The sequence below is a fragment of the Apodemus sylvaticus genome, chromosome 12, assembly GCF_947179515.1.
Source record: "Apodemus sylvaticus chromosome 12, mApoSyl1.1, whole genome shotgun sequence".
Taxonomy (NCBI): Eukaryota; Metazoa; Chordata; class Mammalia; order Rodentia; family Muridae; genus Apodemus; species Apodemus sylvaticus.
Genome location: NC_067483.1, coordinates 39,389,535 through 39,409,203, shown reverse-complemented (window position 1 = coordinate 39,409,203; position 19,669 = coordinate 39,389,535). Strand labels below are relative to the sequence as shown.

General features: G+C 52.4%; 1 protein-coding gene across 1 annotated transcript in view; it reads right to left on the bottom strand.

Annotated features, from left to right (window-relative positions):
* Lrrn2 (leucine rich repeat neuronal 2) overlaps positions 1 to 15,082 on the bottom strand; it is a 59,377-nt gene extending 44,295 nt beyond the window's left edge. Inside the window, exon 1 of the mRNA XM_052200794.1 lies at positions 14,645 to 15,082. The gene's annotated coding sequence lies outside the window, so the exon portion shown is untranslated. The remainder of the gene's footprint in view (positions 1 to 14,644) is intronic.
* Positions 15,083 to 19,669: the final 4,587 nt, after the last annotated feature.

The following is a 19,669-nucleotide window of genomic DNA, read 5'->3' as shown; positions in this document are numbered from 1 at the left end:
GAGGCCATGAGGACATATAAGACCTGCAGGCGTGGAACTGGGGCTGTGGCTGTGAGTAAAGAACCTGCTTGTCAGAATCAGGACTTGACTTTGGTTTCCAGCACCTGGGTCTTCCTAAAAGAAATCCGGGCATGGTAGTGTGCACATGCATCTCTGAGGTTGGAGAGGCAGAGAACCCTGGGTCTCCCTGGCCAGCCAGCCTGCCCTATTTTCATGACTTCCAGGCCAGTGAGAGATACTTTCTCTAAAATAAGGCAGTGCTTTAGGAACATAATGATGTTTGAGGTTGTCCTCTGGCCTCCACTCCTGCACACCTATACACACACACACAGACACACACAGACACAGACACAGACACACACACACACACACACACACACACACACACACACACAGAAGCACATGCTGAGAGCTCAGAGCTCAAGCGTGCACTTTGGGGCAGGCCTGGGCCAGGTTCCACATGAGGCTATTTCCTGGCCATCCCAAAGAGCACTAGGATGCCCTTAAGAGTGCTGAGGCTATGACAGAACGTGCCCACATCAGATCTGTATTTAAAAGGTCTCTAGAGCAGTGACTGGCAGGTAAGACTGGAGATGCAAGGTAGTCACAGCCAGGGAGAAGGCGATCCCCGCGGCTGGAGTCAGAGAGGCAGCCTGGGCTAAAGTGCAGTTGTGGAGGCAGGGGAGTGGAGAGGCCGCACAAGGGGAGCTGAGACCTGGCCACATACTGGACTTCAGGGAGTAAAGGAAGAATGGTCAACAAGTCCGAGCCCACAGCTTGCAGAACAAGCAATGAGGTGGCATTGTTCACAAGCCATGGTAGGCAGGGGTGGGAAGGGCATGGAGAGTTAGGAAAAGCGGGACTCTGGCTGAGGTATGCCAAAGTTGAGTTTCCTGGCGTATCCTTACTCACCTCAGCATGTGGCTATGAGGATACAGAGCTAAGATGGAAAGACAGACGGACTAGAGCTTTGGGGGTCATCTGCACATGGTGGAGACAGGACCTTCAGTCTGGAAACAGTACTGCCAACGGGGACAACGACAGGGAAGGCTAACAGTTAAAGATGGAGACAAGGCGCATGAGTCAGCAAAGATGATGTGGGATGTAACCAAAAGAGCCAGGAATATGGGGTCAGAGAACTTCAGAGAGAGGGAAGCGCCAAGAGTGAGGGGAAGTGCCTCCACAAAGGGAGCCTGCTGCCCCAGCTTGAGCAGAATGAGGAGCTGCTTCCCAGGGCTGGGGGAGGAAGCCATACCCGAGTGGGGCTGAGGAAAGTGTGGGCGGTGTGGAGTAGAGCACACTGGTGGAGCCAAGTCTCTCAAGACACTTGGCTGGAGAGGATGAAGATGGGGGCGGGGCAGCAATGGGGCTTGAGGATGGACTGCGTTGTTGGTTTGTTTTCCTGAAGCCAGAAGAAACTCTCGGAGGGCTGAAAGAAGGTTCTAGAACCCATCCGCGGGCAAGCACTGACTGAGGTGGCACCTGTGACCTTGGCTGAAACAGAAGGGAGTCAGGGAGTCGAGGAGGATGGAGAAAGGCAGTGTGCCTGAGGGTTTGGGAGGGACAAGCTGGGAAGTTCTGCCTGAAGAAGAAAGCTATTTCTCTGCGAAGTGGGAGGTGAGGTCCTCGGCTGAGATCACCGGTGGAGGCGGAGGTTTGGGGAGGAGGGTGTGAAACAGTCATCGGAGACTCAGCGGGGAGGACCAGGGAATGTGATAGGAGTACCAGGCACTTTTGAAGAACAAGTCGAGTTGGTGATGGTGCGCTTGTAGATGTCCCCATCTGCCTCTGAGTGTGTGTGTGTGTGTTGTGTGTGGTGTGTGTGTGTCCCCAGGAGTTTTGATCTCAGGTAAAGGCAGCAGAAAGAGCAATTGATCCAAAACTGGCATTATGGGGGGGGGGCAATAAAAAGAGAGAGGGTCAAGACAGCTTAGGTCAGATAGTGGCGGGAGGATCCTTAACATGGACCTTGGAATCTGTATAGAATCAGAGGAGCGAATGAAAAGGGTCCAATGTTCAGGAATGGTGCTGTGCGGGTCCTTGGCCGAGAAAGCTGGGAGAGCCAGAGACGGTCATCAGAGAGCAGGGTGCTCCTCTAGGTGACTTGCAGGTGATGGCCCTGATCGGGAGGAGCCACTGAAGGACTGCTGGGCCTGAGGTAGGATGTACTGCCCACAGAGTTACTGATCTTACCAGGTGACAGACAGGCTTGGAAAGAGGTCTGATGGTGAGGGTCACTTGGGGGGGATGGGAGAGAGGGTAGGTATGGGGGAGGGGAAAGGGGAAATATGGGCAGGTGCCAAAGACTTACTTAATAAGGAGAGTGGCTAGCAAACAGGCAGGGAAGGTCAGCGTGGCTACAAGGCTTAGAGAAATGGCCTCCTCCCCTTGCATCTGACGTGCCCTGGGAACTAGCTCAGGAAAACGGAGAAAAATCAGGAAGAGCAGGCAACAGATGCAACACACGGCCCGAGTTAGAAGCTTTATGTCTAGTTCCCGCAGCGATAAACACATGGTGTGACCTCAGGCAAGTCATTTCCCTTCCATGCAGCTGAACTTTGTCATAAATAAAAGTAGGCCTCAGGAAGTGGTTGAGGCCTGGCTTCCAGCCCAGGTTAGAAGTGACAGCATGGTGTGTTCGGATAGTGATCCCATCGTTCCTGGGTCAGCAGGAACCCCTAAGCATTGTCACCTGGGTGTGAGCTACAGTGTGAACCCAACTAGTGAGCCAGTCCCTGGGGCCCAGAATCCCTGCCGTTACACCAGCGTCTCCAGTGTGCCTTCTCAGAGGTGGCTGTAGGCGGGCTCATCAAAGAACAGGCTCTTGCTACAGGCAGAAACCCATCTGCTGGCACAGAGGAAGCCAACTGTCCTAGCTCCTCTTGTTCCCCTATATTCCGTTCTTGCTGCAACCAAAGGAACTGTGACAACGTGCTCATCTGACCAGGAGAGAGCAGGTGCTCCCTGTTCCCCTTCTAGCTGGTGGCTGGGGTGGTCTTTGGTGGCCCCTTGCTGCTTCAGAAGTTCTCCAAGGTAGAAGAATGACCACCGGTCAGCTCCTTTACCCTAAGCTGTTCTCTTCAAGTCGGCCCTGAAAATCCTCACCCTTTCTGCCGAGTTGGGCAGCATTATCTCTCTGCATTGCCTTTGTAAGGCAGGTCTTTGTCTCGGAGCCAGCCACTTCTCAGGGAGCCACATCAGGGCCACTTCCAGGGTGCCAGACTTCTGAGAGGTGCTCTGTGCTCGGAGGATACACAAGCAAACTCGTCCACCCTAACCCCCAACACACCAGGACAATCCCTGCATCTGTAGTAAGTGTTCAATAAACATTTGCCGAATAAATGAAGGCATTTCAAATATTTAAAGAAGAAAACCTCACCAGGTCCACCAGAATTCTACATTATCGACTGAATTCCTCCTGTTTATCTGGGTAGATAATTAAAAGTCTGCTAAAAAACATTCTCTAATACTTATCAGGGCCAACCACGCATCACGAATTTTACAAATGTGAGCTGATTTTATTTTACGATCCGGTGAGCTGGGTATGTCAATTCCACTTTAGAAATAAGCGAACTGAGGCTTAAAGAAAAGTTGAGAGCCTGTCCTGAGGCCACCAAGTAAGCAAGCGGTGGCCCCTGGTTTCTAACCTAGATTAGGAGCTCATTTTAAAGGTAAAGCTATGTTCAGAACACGAGCTGACTCCCACAATGTCACAACACAGTGCCATTGAGAGTCACCGGAGTGGAGGGGAAGACTGAGAAGTGGTGTGAAGGAAGAAGGCAGCGGAGGCTCCCCACTGCCTCTCCCCATGGCCTTATCCTGGGGAAGCTGTGCCCACTTCAAGCTTGGGGACCTTTGCCCAAGCAGAGTAGGAAAGGGTCTGGCTCCCGCACGGCTCTCTCTCTTTGATGGCTGGGCTGGTTCTCCCTTCCCAGCACCCTCTCACATTTCATTCACAACTGTACTTCTTAGTTCTCTGAATGCTCCAGAGGCCTAGAAACAAGCCAAGATCTAGAGCCTGTGGACTCTGTCCTCACCTATGTCCCCGGAAGTCTATGACTCCTCGCCCCAGAAGGGATCCCTTGTTCCAGAGGCCAGGGGAGCAGGCAGAAGCATTCCAGAAGACATGCGTGGTCTGGTCTGCTACAGCTGAACACAGCTGTAAGCTCCCCCACCCCTGTTCAAGCCTGCCTGACAGGTGAGCAGCTGTGCTCCACATCTGCCTGTCCATCTGTCTCCTTTGCCGGTCTGAGGGGACGGATAGCCAATGTTCTTCAGAGGGGAGGCCCAAGCCTGAGGCTTACTTGGACCACTACTCCAAAGGGTCTAAAAGGGTTGAGGAAGGAAGGCTTGTGCCTCAGTCTCCATTGGATACTCTGACCCCCTCTCCATGGCCAAGTCTCTCTCACTGCCTCCAGCTTCTCCTCCCAGCTTCCCAAGTTTCTGTCTGCCAAGCTCTGCAAATTACCACACATGCCAATAAGTCATTAGAAACCAGACCGGCAAATGTGGGGTTGTCATGGAGACCAACACCAAGAACTGGCGGTCCTGGGGGCTGGCCAACGGCTCAGGTGTATTAGGGGGAGAACTGGGAAGGCTGAACTGCCTGACAGAGGTAGATAAGGTGCTGCACTGAGGTGCTGCTGGCTCTGCCTCCTTTCTTCCCATTCCCAGGACTTGTGCGCTGTTCACCTGCAGCTTGCTAGGATGACGAATCCTGCACAGGCTGCGGTGGGTGGGGGCAGGTGCAGAGGAGGTGGCTGTGATAGTGCCCAGTTGGCAGCCAGCCCCAGGGCAAGGAGTACTGCAGCCCTAAGTATCCTGGGATTGGTTACATATTCTTTGGAAAAACTAAGGAGAGTCTAAAGGCAGGGCAGAACCCAAGCAATACTGTTCTGGGTCTTACTTTACTTCAGCCAGGTACTTAGCACAGCACCCTTTGTAGGTAAGCACACACACACACACACACACACACACATTACACACTGGTGAGTGGAAGAGAGACTTCACAGAAGCAGACAGGATTTGACAAGATAAAAGTAAGCCCTACTTTGGGAGCCCAACTTCTTCAACAACTCAGTATGCCCTCCAACAAAGTCCCTTCTCTCTGTGCCTTGGCTTCACTGTCTGGAGGACATGGAGGAGGTACTTTAAATCTAGTGTTTCAAACTAGCGTTCAGGTCTCAGAATATAAAGCAATTACCCCAGGGTCACTGAGAGGTCAGCAGGATCTTGAGTGGAGTTCTGGTCTACCTCACTACATTCTTTTTTGCCTTATACTCACTCTCCTATGGCTACTGTAACAGATTAACATGAATTCTGTGTCTTACTTTTGTTTGCTTGTTTGTTTGTTTATTTATTTATTTATTAATTAATTAATTATAGGCAGAGAAGTCAGACCGGAATGGGTCTCTCTGAGTTAAAGTCACGGTTCATTCCTTTCTGGAGGCCCCAGAGACAATGCTTCATGCTTTCCCCTGCTTCCATAAGCTGTCTTCATCCTCGGCCTAAGGCTAGCAGTGACTGGTCAAGTCTTTCTGAACCGTATCTCTCCAGCTCTGACTTCTGTCCCCTCTTCACAGGACCCTGTGGTTACACTGTACTCATCAGGATAGTTCAGGACTTCTCTTGATTTGAAGTTCTATTGGCCCCTCTCATTCTATTCACAAACTTACCATCTCTTTCCTATGTAACAACATAGTCACAGGCTCTGGGGACTAGCATAATACAAAAGGGCTCTTACTCTGTCTGCCATATACTGCAGTTTTGTTTTGAAACAAAGCAAAACACCCAATTCTAAAAGCACTGGAAAGCACAAGGCCAGATGACTTTCAGTTATTAAGTAACTGAGACCTGGGTTCCTCCTCTCATCTCTTGGGATTTCCTTCTGAGGAAACAACAGGAACTCTGGAACCTGCATGTCCAGAGGCAACGACGACAGGAAATTGCGGGGTGCACAGAGATGACTCTAGTGCCACCAGAAAAGGGGATCTAGGGAGGAAGGAATGAGAACCATTCTAAAGAACCTCCCTAGCTCCACTCCACATTCACCTTGACATTCAGATTACCCTGCAGTATCTGATCTTGGTTTTCTTTTCAGATAAGGTCACATGGAGCTGTGTGTGTAAGTCAGGTGCAGGAGGCACACTGATTTCAGCCGTCATGAAGCTGAGATACCAGCCTCTCTTCCACACCCTTCAAAAAGCCATACCCAAGACTGGAAAGCTCAGTCTCGGAACCTTCCTGTGAGCACCTTGCCAGTCCTAGGGGCCATTTCCAGCACTGGCATGTGAAACCGCTTCCTCCTTGCTCTGGGGGAGAAATGGTAGCCTGCTCTTTCTTTCCACCTGACCTCTGTCCTCACCTTGGCAGATACAGTCTGCCAGGGCCTGAGACCCCATAGGCTGAATAACACTACCACAGAAAGGTAGAAAGTAACCATGGTCTGGTGTCTATAGATTTTATTTAAATGATCACTCTCTTCTCTGCCCTGTTCCTTCCTCATTCTCAGGTTTACCTCTCGTGTTCCAGGGGACTCTGGAAAGGGAATGCGGAAGGGAAAAGCTGTTTTCTGGAGGAGCAGCCCTGGGGAAAAGGAAGGGAGAGGAACTAACACTTATTGAGCTTCTACTTTGTAGTAGGCACTTTACACAGATTAGATCATTTAATGTGGCGGCTGAGAACCAGAGCTCTGGAGTCACAGTGATGTGGGGCTGCATTCTGGGTCTGTCACTTGCCGACTGTGTGTGTGGCCTCCGGCAAGTGACTTAAAGCTTCTCGGCTTTAGTTTCCTCAGCTGCAAAATGGGGGAAAATAATGTCTGCTTCCCAGCGTTCTGTGGATTAAATGAGATAAATGCAGGAAAGCCTTGGGCGCCGCAGAAGCACGCGCAAGTGTTAGCTATTATTACTAACAACCCTGGGAAGTAGCTGTTATTAACCCAGACTTAACACAAGCCCAGGTTGAGGCTCAGAGAGGTTAACCTAAATGCCCAAGGGTAAGTAGCTAGAAAATGGGGCTCTTCCCCAGCTCCTGATGACTCCACTTGCTGGAGATTGTGAGTCACAAGGACAACAGCCTGAGACTCAGCCCTGCCGCTTCAAGGAGCAGGACCTGAAATACAGTTTGAATCCTCCTTTCTTAGCTCTTGAGGGTCCAGAACAGGAGAAGGGACTGTTAGTGAATAGTGACAATTTTATCGGTGTGACTCCTGCCTTCTACTCTTTGGCTGAGGTCCAAGGAGAGGTGCATTTTTTTTTTTTGCTTATATTTTGAGTAGGTGAGGGTACCCCAATGGGTACCCTTACCCTCTGCTGCAGAGGTGAGCCACCCTCTGCTCCAACCGAGCACCCCCTACTCGGGGAAAGGATCAGCCACTTCACTAACAGGACTGTCATGGAGTAACCTGCCAGACAGGAGCTCAGGGCCACTAAGATGCTAACTAGATAGGAAAATGGAGCCCAGGGGCCTTTCATGGGCCACAGATACCAGATGGGCTAAGGACATTTGTAGACTGCTCGGAGGGGATTCTGAGAACAGAACAGAAAGCAGCTGGACCTGGGAAAAACCCTGGGGGAACACCGGTGAGAAACAGAGGCTACAGGGAAGGGACACCCCCACCCCCGCCATTGTCCCCTACCTCCCTGCCCTGGCACAGAGCTTGCTGACTTGTTCCCATCCCTAATGTGACCCCCCCCATCATCATCCCGTCCTGCTTGGTCACCCTCTCACCCCTCCAGGTAGAGAGATTCTTGATCCCTCCCCCTGTAGAGTGGAACCCCACTCTGTTCTCCAGGCCCCGATCTGCTGCACCTCCCGAGGAAGCGTTCCCTGTGTACTCCCACACAAAGCGCACAGTTCTGATAACATTTATAGTCTAAATCACACAGTTTAGCACTTGGTTTTAAATACTGTCTGCTATTATTCCCTCGTCATTTCAGAGTATGAGTTCTGCCTCCCCAACTCATCTGAGCATCTCCCTACCAGCAGCAACTAGGCCTTATACATTTTCACACCCATACCCCAGCCCCCCAAACCAAGAGCCACAAGCCGGTGGGCACACACGGATTGACCAGAATCGTCTTGATGGCAGGAGAACGCTGGAACGGATGGCCCAACCCTGGGCTTTCAGAAACCCAAATCCTGAAAGGTCTCCATCTCACCCAGAGAAGTCAAAGCCCTCAACCAGAACCCTAGCTCCAGTCTGGCTTTTTGGGTATTCCCCAGCCTCAGCTTCTTCCTTTCTCAGTACGCCATGCTCTCCCTGGCCTCTCCTTTGCCCCTCTCCAGCATGCCAGGCCCCATCCTGCCTCCCAGGCATCACACCAGCTCTTCCTTCTGCCCAGCACTCATTTCATGTTGTCTAGTCACCTGTGGCCATGCTGAACCACCCTCCCCCCATGATCCTCCCCCTCTCACTTCCCCCTCCCCCCAGCCCCTCAGCCCCAGACCTCTCATCGTCTTTCTTTCTCTGGCTATATTTTTCTCTGGAACACTTTACACTCTCTAATAAGCCGGTTGCTTTCTAAGTTTACTTTGCTGTATCCCCAGATGGCAAAATAAAAGCTCCTTAAGGGCATAGCTCTCTGTTATTCCCTGCTGCCTGCACCCCTGGGGCAGGCACGGAGGCTTGATAAACACTGGCTAATGAAGAGGCACGCCACCCACCCTGTTTGTGAAGGCAGAAGCATGGCAGTGCAGAGATGGGCTGTGGGTGGAGCCATTCCCCAGGTCCCCTGGGGCGTGGGAGTCCATGCCTCTCCTTGCCAGGGCAAGGGGTCGAATGTTGGCCTCTCTCCTTTCCCCTTTTACAGCTGCTCCGCCTTCAGGACATCATGACTTTTGCCTTCCCAGGCTAGACCTTTTCTCCCCCCACCCCCCCAACTCTGCATGCTCAAGTGCAGAGCTTTGCAGACATCAACCTTCCGTGCTGTTATTCTCTCTGCTTCCGGGAAGGATCAGATATGACAGCCCCACTTCTCCTGGGGGAACCTAAGCTGGCTGCTTCACAACCATCACTCCCTCCTACCTCATGTTTTCTCTGAAGGAGCTGCCTCAAGAGATGCTTGTAAACAGAACCGGCTGCACTGGCTCTTCCCAGCACACTGAGCCTGCTGTGTTAGCAGCAGCCCACTGCCGGCCCTACATAGCCTGCTGGTCTCCTTTCCCCTTCCCTGGGTGTGTTCTATTCTCCCCTCCCTCAGAGAGGCACACTTTGGTTGGGCCCTCTCCTGTGTCCATGGGCACTGAGCCAGGGTCAGCTTCTTGGAGGCCCTGGAGGTGTTGACCGAAAGAAGCAGTGTTAGATCTTGTGTTTTGTTTTGTTTTGTTTTGTTTTGAGACAGGGTCTCACTGTGTAGCTCTGGCTGTCCTGGAGTTCTCTCTGTAGGCCAGGCTGACCTTGAACTTAAAGATCTGTCTCCCTCGGCCTCCCGTGTGCTGTCATGAAAGATGTGTGCTACCTTGTCCTGAACTATCAGGTCCTGGGGGTCGTAGCTGTAGCTCATTTTCAGAGTCCTTGCTCAACCTGTGAAAGATCCCAGGTTTGAATCCCAAGACCACCAAGAAACAAACAACCAAAACAGGTTAATAGTATTGAGCATCACAACCTGTGGGAGCAGGGAAAAGGGTCGTGAAGACTCTGGAGTTTCCTAAAGAGGCAAAGGTGACCACTGGCTTGGACGGGGCAGGCTTGGGGAACTTGTTCCTGTAGGAAGAAGCTAGGCTAAGAGAGTAGGCTACATGACTCAGGGTGCCTCTAGGCCAATAATGGCTTTCCCGGGAGTGGTGAAGGGGCTGGAACCCTGAAGTCAGAGAAGGGTTAAATCCCTCCCTCTTTTCATGTCTACTTCAGCAAGTCTAAGCCTCAACTATTTTGTGTTTCTTTTTCTTTTCTTTTTTCATTCTTTTCTTTTCTTTCTTTCTTTTTCTTTTTCTTTCTTTCTTTTTTTTTTTTTTTTTTTTTTTTTTTTGGTTTTTCAAGACAGGGTTTCTCTGTATAGCCCTGGCTGTCCTGGAACTCACTCTGTAGACCAGGCTGGCCTCAAACTCAGAAATCCTCCTGCCTCTGCCTCCTAGAGTGCTGGGATTACAGGCGTGCGCCACCACTGCCCAGCTGTTGTTCTGTGTTTCAATTAGGGGCAGGGGAGCCACTCAGCTAATAGGGGTATTTGGGGTCTAGTTGGGCAAGCACTTTGCACAGTGCCTGGCACACGAGTGCTCAGTAAAATGCTAGGTGCTCTACTGTGTGTCGTTACAAGTTGAGAGGTGGAACCTGGAGAAGCCATTTTTGCCCCAGGAACTCTCTGCATGCTCTTCATGTTGGGACTCGCTTCAAGTCCATCAAACGCTGAACAGCAGGGAAGATGTGGGTGGAAGAAACACTCGGAGACAAGCTGAATTCTAAAGCAGACCTGGTTAAACTCAACCTCCTACAAGGCAGCTCTCTAAGGCCAAAGCATCTCTCAGGTCCCCAGAAAGTACCAGAAGCCAGAGTACAAGGCCTTGGGTAGAGCAGAATCGGGACACTGATGGCTTAGACATGTGTGGGAAGTCAAGGTCACACATCCAAACCCAGCAGGCCTGCACCAGGCCCCCTGCTTCGAAGCTCGCTCTTTTAGACTGAGGGGTGTGGGGCTGTTCTGGGCAGCCAGCCAGTCCCACCAGAAGCTCAGCTTCTAGCATTAGGGACAAAACGGCTGAAGAGGGCCACTAAGTGGTATTAGTGATGTCCATAAAGGACAACACATACACTTCACGGTGCCTTTTCATATACAACTCCTGTGCCCCAGATACCCTCAGCACCACTACCCTGAGGCTCTCCACTTCTGCCAGATGGCCCTCTTTCTGGCTTTGCCCCAAATTTCAAGCGCTTCAGCAAGTCTTTTCTGCTCTAAAGACAACAGACCCTTCCTCTATTCAGCCCTAGACTATACAGCACTGACTCCTTGCTAATAATAACAACAACTCATATAGCATTTACTATATTCCAGACACTCTTCTGGGCTCTTTGACCCGTGTTTCTCTCCTCTTATGAAGTAGGTGCTATAATCATACCAGTTATAGAGAAATTGAGGCTCAGAGAGGGTAGATGAGTTTCCCAGAGTCTCCCAGCAACAAGTGGTACAGCCTGGATAGAAGTTGGGTGGGTGGCTCCAGAATCTATACCCTTACTGTGAGCTCCCTGAGGGCAGACACAATGGCTGCTTCATCTCTGTTTCTTCACAGAATAGGCACTTTAGGGAAGATGAGCTGACTGAACAAGTCATGCCCGAATGAGACAAACTCCATGCCTGTCCATAGCCTAGAGACAGCTGCACTCCTCAGGAAATCTAAGACACAGTCACTTTTTCTGGTCTGGCCTCTCTTAAAGGCCAATCACACACTTCTGCAGCAGGACCTGTCTTGCTGTGGCTGTGCCCCTGTGTTTGTTTTGAAGTTATCCTCTATCACTGTCCCCTTCCTGTCTGTGTTGCCATAGCCTGTTCTCCTTCCACCTTCAATCACTGTCCTTGTCCCAGCCCACAGTCCTCACAGGGACCCAAGCTACCCACTCCCATTCTCTGTCTCTGGGCTTTTGTGACAGTGAAGGCTTGGGTGGGGAGGCCAAGGACAGGAGTGATGTGGACTCATCAGGCCAACCACCGATGACACCCCCAACACTGGCCTTGATAAACACAGCAATGTCCTCCTTGCTCTTCATCCTGATGAAGGTGGAGACTGAGGGAGACTGGCTGCTGCCACCTGCCTCTGTAGGTCAGGAGGATTCTCTGCCCTCCCTGTGTCCTCTGCAATGCCCTCCCTCCCATGGGAAGCCTTCCTGGATCACGTGAGAAGGTTTATTCATGCAACCATTCAGCAAATATAGTCTGTATTCTAAGTGCAGGGAGAAGACACACACCCCTGGAAAGCTAGGGGGAATGCGGGCTTCGTTGCAAATGGAGAATTTAGCAGATGTCTTATGTATCCTAAGAGGCAACAGGACTGCAGTGGTGGTTTCCAAAACCGTGGAGGGCAAGTGGTCCATTCTCTCCATGCCCCAGAATCCTCAGCTAGAAAGCAGAGACTAGGGTGCAGCCCTTTAGGACTGAAGCTGATGGTTTCTGTAAATCTTCTCACATAGCCTGGTGCAGAGCAGCTGCTCCCTAAGCTGTCTTTAATCCCCTTCTTGTGCGAACCACTGACTTCTGCACAGTCCTGGCCTCCAAGACAGATGATGATATACAAACCACTTCATCCTTTCAGGTTAGAAACGACTTAAGCGATACATCGTATATAGGAAGTGATTGCGATGGGATGTTAAGGGACATTCTGTGATTAGGATGCTCATTTGCTGGGGTTATTAATACTCCTCGTCTCCCTCCACCAAACCTTTGAAAGAAACTGATGGGCATGGAACTAACTATGAAGTTCAAATACAAGCTCAGGTCTATTATTTGTGTCCTCCACGCTTTAAACAGGTGCATAGTAGGTGTTTAATAAGTAGTTGTTGGACCATAGGTTTTAAAAAAGTAATGAGTTTCCTCCTTCCCTTCAAATAAAAGAAACAAGGGGGTAGAGAGGCGGGGGAGGGGCAAGTGAGTGAATGGCAGGTCAAAGGGGACGCCAGAAAACCAGGAAATCCAGGTGCCAGACCTGCCTGCCAGCCAGGTGCTCTCTGCAAAGGGGATGTGCCAGGGACAGTGGCACATGTGCACCTACTGTGAAGAGGCGAGGAAGCCATTGTATGCTCGACTCTGGTTTAAGCGGCATTTTACAGAAAGGCAAAGGTGGAGGTAGAGACCTGGAAGAGAGGGAGGGAGATAAGCTTGGGGGGGGGGAGGGAGGATGAGCAGTACAGTGTGAGAGTAAAGGGAGATGGAGAGGTGGTTCGGGAGGAGGGAAGAGTGAAGGAGGGACAGGGGAAAGGGGGAAGGAGACGTGGGCATTTGGGAAGTATTCTGCTGGCCTAACCTGGTTCAGTGAGGCCCAGATCCCTGCGTTCCTGTTGTCATTCCGTGGCTCCCTCAGGGTAAGCTCTGGCAGGAGATCTGGCTTGTGGGGTGGGGTGTGCTACCAGGAGCCAGACCTCGGGAGTGTCAAAATCCCTGAGGTGCCAGAGAGTTTTTCCACTCTACCCTTTCCAAATAACGTCCTCCCCTAGGCCTCAGGCCCCCTAAACAGGCAGCAGGTCACATCTGAGGCAGTGCAGGGAAGGAAGACGGTTGGGGAGGCACAGACCCCGAGCTGGGCTCCTCTCTTCCACTTCTTCACAATGTCTCCTGGCCAGGAAAGTGGGTCAAGCCACCACAAGGTAGGTAGGAGACCCATTGGCCAGGGAGCCTTCATGCCCTGCACGGAGCCCTGGCCTCTCTGCTCTTTTGGAGGACTGTTCAAGGAGGCCAGCGGCCACTGACAGGAGGCTGCTGGCTTCTCCCTCAAAAAGAGAACACTGTCTGTGGAGGCAAGGGACACGAAGTCTGTCATCATTCTGGATAAGTAAAGACGCCTAGATCTTTGCTCCTGGTCCCCTCGATAAAGGTGAGGAAGCTGGCAAAAGGCCACTCCTGTTGTCCTGACCTGACTGCTCTCTCCTGTGTCCTCCTGCCTCCTGGGGTCTTCAAGCAGACGGCGGCCAGTCCATCTCCCGCAACCAGGGGCAACCAGCGCCGTGCCCAGCCCACCCCCTCCAAGCCCTGCCAGTCGCCCAATTAGAAGCTGCGTTGGCTTCAACAGATGGGAGCTGCGGCAGCCTGAGGAACAGAGCACAAAGCCCAGCTGACATTTTCCTTCCTGTTCATTTGGTGGGGGAGGAAGGGCAGGGGCAGCCGGGAGCACTGCAACACCCGGCTAGGGCCCACCCCCGGGGGCCAGTTCTCTCCTTCAGCATCTCAGTTCAGCTGCCTCATCCCGCTGCTCGAGGATCTTGGCTGGCTGGGCAGTCTGCGCCCGCACAACCCTGTCATGCCAGCCGGACAGACGGCCCACCTGTGGCTGGCCAGCCCAGCCTGTCCCTGGTGTGATGCGGTGGCTTCAGAGCTCCTTTAAACCGCACAGAGCCCAGGCTAAGCCCGGCCGGCCCCTCCCCCACCCAAAAGTCCCATCTTAGACTGCAGTCAGACCCTAGTCTCCCGCCCCGGAGGAGCCTGGCTCTGGGTGCCAGTTACTTTGTACAGACCCAACCTAGACCACCCTATCTTTTCTGCACGGCCACCACCCGAGCTCCCAGGAAGGGAAAGTCCCCTAGGCTCTGGTGTGCTTCTGTCCTGCGAGTTCGCCTCTGTCACGCCCTCTCTAACCCCGGGGCCACCTCTTTGGCTCCTCCACATCTCCAGGGCTCCCTGCTACCCAGCAACAGTTTGAGGGGTTGGGGCCTCTCCCAGTTGGTTCAGGCCCCCGGCCCCCTCCCCCGCCGCTCGGGTCCAGCCGGAGCGGCGGCCACCTCCTTTGCATTCTCCAGCTCTCCTTCCTTCGCCCCTCCCGGCCTTCTCCCAAATCACCAGCTCTCCTGCAGGCATCTCGGCGACCGCCGCGGTCGCGGCCGCGCTCCCCTCCCCCACCCGGTCATCAAAGCCCGGGCCGCGGGGACAGGATCGCGGCGACCCTCAAGGCCACGGCAGCGTCCTCGGAGTCCACAGCCCTGGCCGCCAGAGAGCCGCACACTCACCGCGCGGGCGCTGTCCTATGTCTGTCACTCGCCGCCCGGCTGGGATCGCTGCTTCACTGCACGCTGCTACCCAGGCCCGGGAGGCTCGCCGGGCGCCTTCCCCAACCTGCACTTGTCCTGGGAGTGGTCGCAACGCTGAGCCTGCGAGGGCGTCAGCAGAATGACCGTGTCCCCAATCCTGCGCGCCGCGGCTGGAGGCTGGCGGCCAGGGCCGGCGCTCCCGGAGCGCCGCGCGTCTGCGGAGCACGGAGCAGGCCCGCGGCGCCCGGCGCCCCCGCCGCGCCTCCTCCCTCCCGGCTGCTCGCGCTCGTCCTCCTCACTAGCTGCTCCACCGCGCTCCCAACCTCCCTAGCCCACTCCGGTCGCCTCCTCCCTGTCTGCTTGCCACGCCAACCCCCTCCAGTCCCGCTGCCATTTTAACTCCTGAGTGACCAGAAGCCCCTTCTGCCTCACTTGCACACATCCCAGAGGAAGGAGTTGGGTGGGGCCCGATGCCGTAGTTTGAGCGGTCCTTCTGCATCAAGACCCAAGGTTTACGGGAGAGGGGGGGAAGGGCATAGCGCTTGGGGGTCAGGGGAGAAATAAGCGGCTTTGCTGATGCTCCCTCTGACCCTCTTGCAAAAGCCAAGCGAACAGATGGGAAATTCAGCTTGTAGGACAGGTGTGGCTCACAGGCACCGCTTGTGGCTGTGACCACATTTTTTGCATGGCACTACCCTTCCCAACTTCACGGTGGATAGGACAGTAGCGTTGGGTGAGTTTGTCCATGGGCACTGGCGGCTCTTCTGTTAGCAGGAGGAGTAGTAGCTTTTCCAGTACTGCTTCCAGAAAAGGCAGCTCCAGTCTCCTGGCACCTGGTTAGTCTCAGAGGGGTCAAGGGAGGAGCTGACAGGTCCACACAGGGACTTGGCTGCAGGGCTCTCTACCTGCAGGCTGGTGGGTCATCGTGAAGCCATGAATCTAGGAGGTAAGGCAAGACTCCGCGTATGCAGAAAATGGGTGCCGGGCTACTGCTTGGTGGCTTAGACGATTTGGGTCACCAGCACGCATTGGGGCTTAGAAGAGTAGGTCTCCTGCTGCAGTGAAACCTTTGAGAGGCCTTCAGTGTGTCCCACTCAGAATGGATACCAGAGCTCAGCTTCATAGGCGGCCACGCCCAACCAGAGCCTGGAAAGTCAGTATGAGAGAAGATGGGGCCCAAGGTATGGGGACTTCTGCAAGTCGGGGTTTCATGACTGACTTCAGCTCAGTCATGGCCAAACACAGGACTTCTGGGTTCTGCCTTTTCTAAGAATGCAACCAGCAGTGACAGCCATGCCCACAGGTTTGTCAACTGGACTTGAAGTTCTGTGTTCTGTACAGACAGAGTTGGCCCCTTTACTCTTCCAGTAAGCACTTACTAAATTCCTGCTGAACTACTCCCCGGCCTCCACCTGCCACCCCTGCTGTGGGGGTATAATGGCGGGGAGGGGGGAGGGGGAATCTGAGAGGGATGGTTTGGAAGTACTTGAAACAAATTTTTAGCATTTCAAGGCAATGGAAGGTGCCATAGAAACACGGAATGAAAACGTGAAAATGTGAAAATGTCGTTCTGGGCTCTGGTTATTCATGGGAGGTTTTATAGAGGAGCTGAGCTTCCAGCTGAGCCCAGCTGGACGGATGGGATTTAAACTGGCAGAGAAAATGAGGACCAGCAAGGCAGGAAAGTCGAGGCAAGCAAAATAGAGTGGGCTGTCTGGACGGTGGGGGCGGGGCGGAAGGCAGCAGAGGAAAGCTGGAGACACCCCCCCCCCCCCCAGCTCTGTATCAAGCTGACATGTGTCCCCATTTAACAGCCCAGCAACTGGAAGCTGGGAGCAGGTGAAATCCGGGTCCTCACCCTGGCAGCCCTCTTGTACTGGTAGTGTGACCTCAGTTACGCAGGGGGGCAGAGGCTGCGACCAGGATCTCGAAAGCCATCTGTGGCCTCGTATGCAGTGATTTAGGATGAGAAGAGGCCAGAGGCTAGGAAGGAGGCTGCTGTAGAGACAGGAAGTGAAGGAGCACTGAGAATGAAGAGCCTTTGTAAGGGAGCCTGGGCTGAGCCTAGGGGAGTAGGAGGGGGTCTGCATGGGGCGCCAAGCTCTTGACACCTGTCAAGTCCCTGGAACTTATGTTTCTAGCCTAAAGCCATCAACATAGACAAACAAACGGATGTCCAAATAAGAGGAGAGTGTGCCAACTCTTTTCCCAGCCCGAGGTCTGAGCTGGCACTCACAAACCCTGCCTCCTATTACCCACACCACCAAGTGTCTGAGCCCAACTGGAGCACAAACTCTGGAAGGCTATGCCTGACTCAGGCAGCCCTGGGACGAAACCAAGATGTTACAGTGGACGCACGACGGCTGGTTGCTTCTGCCACTGTTGAAGTTTTTAGGACAGGGTCTTTACAGGCCAGGCTTTCTTCAGTGTGACTCTCCTGCCTCAGCCTTCTCAGTGCTGGGATCATGGGCATGTGCCACCACACCTGGTACTAATTAGTGAACAGATAATCTTAGCCACGGGCTGATCTTGGAGTGGCAGATAGACACTAGGGAAGCATGGGAAAACCACATGGGCTCTTAGGACAAAATCGCTCATAACCTAGTAGGAAAGAATTTAGACTCAGGGAGATGTGAGCCTGGAACTTGCTGGACCACACTCTGTGTGGCTTCTGGAAGGTTACTGAGCTTCTCTTCCTGGTGTAAAAATATTAATGTTTAAATTAATGAATTCATAGAGATCTCTTAGGCAACAGTAGCAATGGGCATTTGTTGACTGTGTACTCTAGGCAAGGGGAGTGATCTCATTTGTGTATCATCTAACTGAAAAGTCCCCACAGCCATAGAGATGCCACAATCCCAGCAGTTTTAGAGGATGAGGCAGAAAGATTATACACCTGGGCAAAGTATCAAGACCTTGCTTCAAACCAAAAAAGTAAAAAGGGATGCATGTGGCTCAGAGGAACAGCATTGGCATGGTGTGCATAGGGCCTTGGGTTCAATCCTTAATACTTAAAAAAAGAAAACAAATATAACAACAAAAGAAGACAACTTCAAAGCCCAGGACTCTGGAACTAGAACAGCATCCTTATAATTAGAACACAGCAGAGCTGAGATCAGAACTCAAGGCCCTTGCATACAGAGTTCAGGCATGGAGAAGCGCCTGCTGTACTTCTTTTAGAAGGAAGGTAGCAATCCAGGCACTATGTGCATTCAGGACCGATCTGAGATGGACATGGATGGTGGGGGGGGGGGGAGGAGAGGTCTCCGTACATCTGGGGTGGGCATGGTGTCTGGACACAGCATCTTCAACCTCTCCACATTATCCCTTTATTTTTATTTTGTGTCTATGGGTTTTTTGCCTACATGTATGACAGTGTACCACACGTATGCAGTGCCCATAGAAGTGACAAGAGGACATCGGATCACCTGGAATTAGAGCTATAGATGGTTATGAATATGGGTGCCTGAAATTGAATATAGGACCTTTAAACTTTTTTTTTCTTATTTTTTCTTTTTCTTTCTTTTTTTGAGACAAGGTCTTGTTCAAAAGTCTTGTAAGGCCAGGTGGTGGTGGCGGCACACACCTTTAATTCCAGCACTTGGGAGGCAGAGGCAGGCGGATTTCTGAGTTTGAGGCCAGCCTGGTCTACGGAGTGAGTTCCAGGATAGCCAGGGCTACACAGAGAAACCCTGTCTCAAAAAAACCAAAAGTCTTGTAAGGGAGACCTGGCCTGGCAGAACCAGGGTGAGTAGAGGGTTCAGATTTGGCCCCAAACTTTTGAGTCTGGTCTTAGGGGACACTTGTGGTGTCAGTAGATCACAAGCACCAATGTATGCAGACTGATGCCAGACAGGAGTGGTCTGGAATATACCGTGTAGACCAGGCTTGCCTTGAACTTACAAGGCCCACCTACTTCTGCTGGTATTGTCATTCTCAGGCAAATGCTTCCCTGGGAAGAGATGGGGACTCAATGTACAGGTCTTTGGAAGTATGTAGGTAATTACTCTGAGGATTTAATGGCTCTGTTATTGACCTTTTGCCCTCCAATTTAATCTCTGTGCTTAGTAAGTACAGTGTCCTGCCAGGAGGCCTCAGACTCTAGAATATCAGAATGTCTCAAGAGAGGGATGTTAGGATTATGTAGCCTTAGGGGAAAAAAAAATACTTGGTTCAACTTCACTCGGCTATTTAGTGAAAGAATCAGAATCCTGAACTGGTGGGTGCTGGCTGTGTATGAACCTGAACATACACCATGCCTGGCAGAAGGGGTGGGGCAGAGGCGAGGTGCTGGGACGTGGTAGCATCTTCCTCCCTTTCAAGGACCCTCCACTGCTGCACATCTTCTTTTCTCAGCTCCCATCCCAGGAGCTGCAGGGCAGAGCCTCGGGGGTCAGTGAGGATTTTTGTCCCACCAGTGACTCAACTATGGGGAGCGTGACCATAGAGCGGTTGGCTTCAATGTGGAAGTCATGCAGAATGATTGGACAGACCTTGCTTTCAAATGTGCTGGCTGGAGTGTCCACTGCTCTCTGTTCCCCTACCCAGGCTCCTCAGTGTCTTAGCCACTGTTCTGTTGCTGTGAAGAGACACCACAACCTAGGCAACTCCTGTCAAAGAAAGCATTTAATTAAGAGCTTGCCTACAGTTTTATTATCCTGGCAGAGGGCATGGTCCAGGCAGGAGTGATGCTGGAAAACGACTACATCCTTACCTGCAAGCAGAGAGGTGGGGGTGGAGGGGACTGGGCTTGGCATGGGCTTTAGAAACCCAAAGCCTATCCCCAATGACACACTTCCAACAAGGCCACACCTCCTAATCCTTCCAGTCCCTTCGAAGAGTTCCCTGCTGATTCAGCACTCAACTATATGAGCTTATGGGAGCCATTCTTATTCGAATCGCCACACCAGGGCAGAGCCTTAGCCTCTGGGCCATTGGAGACTAACAAGAGACAGGAGAATGTAGCCATTCAGTCCTAGGCAAATGCATAGTGAAGCTAACCAG